We start from the raw sequence: 7,472 nt of genomic DNA, 5'->3' as shown, positions 1-7,472 counted from the left end.
GGTCCATACAGAAATGGTTTGTCGAGACTGGTGTGGAAGAACTTGACTGGAACGCACAGAGCCCTGACCTCAACCCCATCGAACAACTTTGGGATGACTTGGAACGCTGACTGCGAGCCAGGCCTAATCGGCCAACATCAGTGCCCGATCTCACTAATGCTCTTGTGGCTGAATGGAAGCAAGTACCCGCAGCAATGTTCCAACATCTAGTTGAAAGCCTTCCCAGAAGAGTGGGCTGTTATAGCAGCAAAGGGGGGACCAACTCCATATTAATGCCCATGATTTTGGAATGAGATGTTCAACAAGCAGGTGTTCACATACTTTTGGTCATGTAGTGTAATTCTTCACATCTCCATGCCAATCATTTGATTGATCGCAATCATTTTCATGGGGATATGCATTTAGATATTCATGAATTACTGTTTCGTGAGCGAATTAGAGCTGTTGGTGTTAACAAACTATTAGCCTTTATTGTATTTTGTTTGAATCAAAGCATATATCCTGCCAAGTGGCACACTGTTGCATTTTGGCGCATTAGACATTTGTATGACTATTCAGCTTCATCTAACCATCCTAAAATCTCATTAGAAATGAGGAGGTGTTTTTGGTGTAACAGTAGAGTTATAGGACTACTATGCTATGGTATTATATTCAGTTCTGTTATGTAAAATGCAAATGAATCATTATGTGATCTTGTGAGACATTGATTCAGCTTTGTTTTAACTTTACTAAAGGAGCACCATTGTGAGAAGTGATCATCTTCTATTTGGTATAATAATAATATGTGATGAGCCTGACTACACTGGCGGATTTACCATTAGGCACAAGAGGAAATTGCCTCAAATCATCAAGGGGCCTTATGAGCTGGGCATAAATAAATGCATAAAAATTAAACCAAATTAAAATAGTTTCTCCGCTTGAAGCCCCCTCATGCTCCGCTTAATAAGTAAATAATAAAAACATATCCATCAAAATCCGTCTGTTTAAACTAGAGATATCATTTTTTGCAAGGGCTGCTGTCTCAATCCATCACATCCACCGATATCGGCCTTCCGCATCTGCGGTGGAAGGTGGCTAAGCTACAGCGGTGCTTGTCAGACCAGGAGACATTCCGAAAATCAGTCTTCTCTTGAAAATATCTGTAGTGTCTGAATGGTTTGGGCTACACACTAATATACCCCTCTATGGAAAGATGAGACTCTCCATTTTGCTCTGTGACCCCCACAAGTCCAAATCATCTTGGCTCCTGGACCATGTCAGCGCATTTCAAGGCTGTTTTGAGACAATGACTTATCAGTGACCAAGGCCCTGCTCTGATAATCCCTACCATTGTATTGCTGAGTTGTCATATTGCTGCTGCAAATGTACAGTGTCCCAGGGGCGTTGGCAGTCATAATGTACGTAACATAATTTATGTCCCTCTAACTCCCCTGAATGCCTCTGCAACCCTACAGCTATTGTATGCAGTAATCATGCGCCTATGAACCTGAGTTATATTGTTAGCACTGAGGTGGTTTGCCCTAGTAGGAAGTCCACTGTGTGCAGCTCACCCTGCACTATATGCTCAAACATAAATATCACTGTCATGTCTAGCTCTGATAAGCATCCCAGTAAAGCAATAAAAACAATGAAGGATCGCAGAACATTTCTAAAAATAGCCTATATTAACATGAAACAAGGTTCATGAAATCGATAACTTGCTAGTAATCTCTGAAACTCACTTAGATCAATCATTTGATGATACAGTGGTAACAATACATGGTTTCAACATCTTCAGAAGAGACAGGAATGCCAATGGTGGAGGTGTTGCCGTGTATGTTCGGAGTCATATTCCTGTAAAGCTTAGAGAGGATCTCATGTAAAATGCTGTTGAAGTAATATGGCTACAGGTTCATCTGCCTCACCTAAATCACATTCTTGTGGGAAGCTGCTATAGACCACAAGTGCTAACAGTCAGTATCTGGATAATATGTGTGAAATGCTTGATAATGTATGTGATATCAACAGAGACGTACAGTGCATTCGGAAAGTATTCAGACCCATTGACTTTTTCCACATTTTGTTACATTACAGCCTTATTCTAACATGGATTAAATTACACACAATACCCCATAATGACAAAGCGAAAACAGATTTTTAGAAATGTTGGCAAATGTATTAAAAATTAAAAACAGAAATACCTTATTTACATACAGTTGAAGTCGGAAGTTTACATACGCCTTAGCCAAATACATTTAAACTCAGTTTTTCACAATTCCTGACATTTAATCCTAGTAAAAATTCCCTGTTTTAGGTCAGTTAGGATCACCACTTTATTTAAAGAATGTGAAATGTCAGAATAATAGTAGAGAGAATGATTTATTTCAGCTTTTATTTCTTTCATCACATTCCCAGTGGGTCAGAAGTTTACATACACTCAATTAGTATTTGGTAGCATTGCCTTTAAATTGTTTAACTTGGGTCAAACGTTTCGGGTAGACTTCCACAAGCTTCCCACAATAAATTGGGTGAATTTTGGCCCATTCCTCCTGACAGAGCTGGTGTAACTGAGTCAGGTTTGTAGGCCTCCTTGCTCACTCACGCTTTTTCAGTTCTGCCCACAGATTTTCTATAGGATTGAGGTCAGGGCTTTGTGATGGCCACTCCAATACCTTGACTTTGTTGTCCTTAAGCCATTTTGCCACAACTTTGGAAGTATGCTTGGGGTCATTGTCGATTTGTAAGACCCATTTGCGACCAAGCTTTAACTTCCTGACTGATGTCTTGAGATGTTGCTTCAATATATCCACATCATTTTCCTTCCTCATGATGCCATCTATTTTGTGAAGTGCACCAGTCCCTCCTGCAGCAAAGCACCCCCACAGCATGATGCTGCCACCCCCGTGCTTCACGGTTGGGATGGTGTTCTTAGGCTTGCAATTTTTCCCTTTTTCCTCCAAACATAACGATGGTCATTATGGCCAAACAGTTCTATTTTTGTCTCTGGAGAGACCTGAAAATAGCTGTGCAGCGACGCTCCCCATCCAACCTGACAGAGCTTGAGAGGATCTGCAGAGAAGAATGGGAGAAACTCCCCAAATACAGGTGTGCCAAGCTTGTAGCGTCATACCTAAGAAGACTCGAGGCTGTAATCGCTGGCAATGGTGCTTCAACAAAGTACTGAGTAAAGGGTCTGAATACTTATGTAAATGTGATATATCAGTTGTTGTTTTTTTAAATATAAATTTGAACAATATCTAAAAACCTGTTTTTGTTTTGTCATTATTGGGTATTGTGTGTAGATTGATAAGGGGGAAAAAACTATTTAATCCATTTTAGAATAAGGCTTTAACGTAACTAAATGGGGAAAAAGTCAAGGGGTCTGAATACTCCGAATGTACTTTATATTTTATGGGTGACCTAAATATTGACTAGTTTTCATCAAGCTGCCCACTCAAGAAAAAGCTTAAAACTGTAACCAGTTGGATGAGTTGGGCTCTGGGATGTAACAACCGTTGAGCATCTGAGCTTTTTTTCTATTGATAATGTAACATTAACAGCCATACAGAAAGACTAATGTGAAGGTGAAATTACAGAGGAGGAACTTCTGGATGCAATTAAAGACTTTAAGTCCGGGAGAACTCCAGTGTTGGATGGCATACCAGGTATACCAAACCTTTTTTGATATACTCAGAGGACCATTATTAGCACGTTTTAACAAATCCTATGTAAATGGTAGATTATCAGACACTCAAGAAGAAGGTCTGATTTCATTATTACTGAAACAGGATACAAGTGGGAAACATAAAGATCCAGTCCATTAAAAAAATCGGAGGCCCCTTACACTTCAGTGTTGTGAATTAAAAATTCTAGCAAAACGTATAGCGCATAGAATAAAAAAGGTATTGTCGGACATTATTCATTCTAATCAGACAGGTTTTTTACATGGACGATACATTGGCGATAATATAAGGCAAGTACTGGAAAAAAATGAAAAATCAGGGAAACCAGGCCTGCTATTCATAATTGACATTGAAAAGGCTTTTGATGAAGTACGACTGGAGTTATATACTGTGGGGAGAACAAGTATTTGATACACTGCCGATTTTGCAGGTTTTTCTACTTACAAAGCATGTAGAGGTCTGTAATTTTGATCATAGGTACACTTCAACTGTGAGAGACGGAATCTAAAACAAAAATCCAGAAAATCACATTGTATGATTTTTAAGTAATAATAGCATTTTATTGCATGACATAAGTATTTGATCACCTACCAACCAGTAAGAATTCCGGCTCTCACAGACCTGTTCGTTTTTCTTTAAGAAGCCCTCCTGTTCTCCACTCATTACCTGTATTAACTGCACCTGTTTGAACTCGTTACCTGTCTAAAAGACACCTGTCCACACACTCAATCAAACAGACTCCAACCTCTCCACAATGGCCAAGACCAGAGAGCTGTGTAAGGACATCAGGGATAAAATTGTAGACCTGCACAAGGCTGGGATGGGCTACAGGACAATAGGCAAGCAGCTTGGTGAGAAGGCAACAACTGTTGGCGCAATTATTAGAAAATAGAAGAAGTTCAAGATGACGGTCAATCACCCTCGGTCTGGGGCTCCATGAGGAAGGTGAGGGATCAGCCCAGAACTACACGGCAGGACCTGGTCAATGACCTGAAGAGAGCTGGGACCACAGTCTCAAAGAAAACCATTAGTAACACACTACGCCGTCATGGATTAAAATCCTGCAGCGCACGCAAGGTCCCCCTGCTCAAGCCAGCGCATGTCCAGGCCCATCTGAAGTTTGCCAATGACCATCTGGATGATCCAGAGGAGGAATGGGAGAAGGTCATGTGGTCTGATGAGACAAAAATTGAGCTTTTTGGTCTAAACTCCACTCACCGTGTTTGGAGGAAGAAGAAGGATGAGTACAACCCCAAGAACACCATCCCAACCGTGAAGCATGGAGGTGGAAACATCATTCTTTGGGGATGCTTTTCTGCAAAGGGGACAGGACGACTGCACCGTATTGAGGGGAGGATGGATGGGGCCATGTATCGCGAGATCTTGGCCAACAACCTCCTTCCCTCAGTAAGAGCATTGAAGATGGGTCGTGGCTGGGTCTTCCAGCATGACAATGACCCGAAACACACAGCAAGGGCAACTAAGGAGTGGCTCAGTAAGAAGCATCTCAAGGTCCTGGAGTGGCCTAGCCAGTCTCCAGACCTGAACCCAATAGAAAATCTTTGGAGGGAGCTGAAAGTCTGTATTGCCCAGCGACAGCCCCGAAACCTGAAGGATCTGGAGAAGGTCTGTATGGAGGAGTGGGCCAAAATCCCTGCTGCAGTGTGTGCAAACCTGGTCAAGACCTACAGGAAACGTATGATCTCTGTAATTGCAAACAAAGGTTTCTGTACCAAATATTAAGTTCAGCTTTTCTGATGTATCAAATACTTATGTCATGCAATGAAATGCAAATTAATTACTTAAAAATCATACAATGTGATTTTCTGGATTTTTTCTGGATTTCCGTCTCTCACAGTTGAAGTGTACCTATGATAAAACTTACAGACCTCTACATGCTTTGTAAGTAGGAAAACCTGCAAAATCGGCAGTGTATCAAATACTTGTTCTCCCCACTGTATAAATGCCTGGAGCATTTCAATTTTGGAGAATCTCTTATAAAATGGGTTAAAATCATGTATAGTAACCCTAGGTGTAAAACAGTAAATAATGGGTATTTCTCAGAAAGTTTTAAACTGTCAAGAGGAGTAAAACAAGGTTGTCCACTATCGGCATATCTATTTATTATGGCTATTAAAATCAGATCAAACAATAATATCAAGGGATTAGAAATCCTGGGTTTAAAAACAAAGGTGTCATTTTATGCTGATGATTCATGTTTTCTTTTAAATCCACAACTTGAATCCCTCTACAGCCTCATATAGGATCTAGATACATTTTCTAACCTCTCTGGATTACCACCAAATTATGATAAATGTACTATATTATGTATTGGATCACTAAAAAATAAAAAGTATACATTACCGTGTAGTTTACCAATAAAATGGTCTGATGGTGATGTGGATATACTCGGAATACATATCCCAAAATAAATAAATAATCTTACTCCAATAAATTTGAATAGAATGTTAGCAAAAATAGATAAGATCTTGCTACCATGGAAAGGAAAATACCTGTCTATTTGTGGAGAAATCACCCTGTTTAACTCTTTAGTATTATCCTAGTTTACCTATTTGCTTATGGTCTTGCCTACGCCTAGCGAACAATTTTTTAAATTACACTACCATTCAAACATTTGGGGTCACTTAGAAATGTCCTTGTTTTCGAAAGAAAAGCAATTTTTTTGTCCATTAAAATAACATCAAATTGATCAGAAATACAGTGTAGACATTGTTAATGTTGTAAATGGCTATTGTAGCTGGAAACGGCAGATTTTTTATGGAATATCTACATAGGCAATGGCACGGTGTGTTTGCTAATCCAAGTTTATCATTTTAAAAGGCTAATTCATCATTAGAAAAACCTTTTGCAATTATGTTAGCACAGCTGAAAACTGTTGTGCTGATTAAAGAAGCAATACAACTGTCCCTCTTGAGACTAGTTGAGTATCTGGAGCATCAGCAATTGTGGGTTCGATTACAGGCTCAAAATGGCCAGAAACAAATAACTTTCTTCTGAAACTCATCAGTCTATTCTTCTTCTAAGAAATGAAGGCTATTCCATGCGAGAAATTGCCAAGAAACTGAAGATCTCGTACAACGCAGTGTACTACTCCCTTCACAGAACAGCGCAAACTGGCTCTAACCAGTGACCCCAAACTTTTGAACGGTACTGTAAATGAGAAAATAATATTCAATTTAATTTGGAACGGCAAGCCAGACAAAATTAAATGGGCCTATTTATATAATGAATATGAATTCGGAGGACAGAAATGATTAAATATTAAAGCATTAGACCTATCACTAAAAGCTTCAGTCATACAAAAGTTATAATTAAATCCAAACTGGTTCTCTAGCAAATTAGTAAGATTGTCTCACCCCATGTTCAAGAATGGCCTTTTTCCCTTTATTCAGATTACAACCTCTCACTTTCAGTTATTTGAAAAGGTAATAATCTCCCAAATATCACTATTTCTAAAACAAGCCATAGAAGTTGGTTGCAATTTTAATTTAATCCTCCAGAAACGACAAAACAAATAATGCAACAAATATTGTGGTTAAACTCAAATATAGTAATTGATAAAAACCATAATTAAAAAAAAAAAAAAAAAAAGTTATAATCTTTGTAAATGATATCATTCCTAAACCTGGTGGAATTATGTCGCACATGCAGCTAACAAAAACATATGGAAATGTCTGCTCTACTCAAAATTACAACCAAATAATTGCATCATTACCGCTAAAATGGAAGAGGAAGGGGGAAAAAGTAAGGACCTTGTCTGTCGGCCCAGCATTAAAGACCATAATTGGT

The sequence above is a fragment of the Coregonus clupeaformis genome, chromosome 24 (genome assembly GCF_020615455.1).
Source record: "Coregonus clupeaformis isolate EN_2021a chromosome 24, ASM2061545v1, whole genome shotgun sequence".
Taxonomy (NCBI): Eukaryota; Metazoa; Chordata; class Actinopteri; order Salmoniformes; family Salmonidae; genus Coregonus; species Coregonus clupeaformis.
This window is presented reverse-complemented; position numbering follows the sequence as displayed.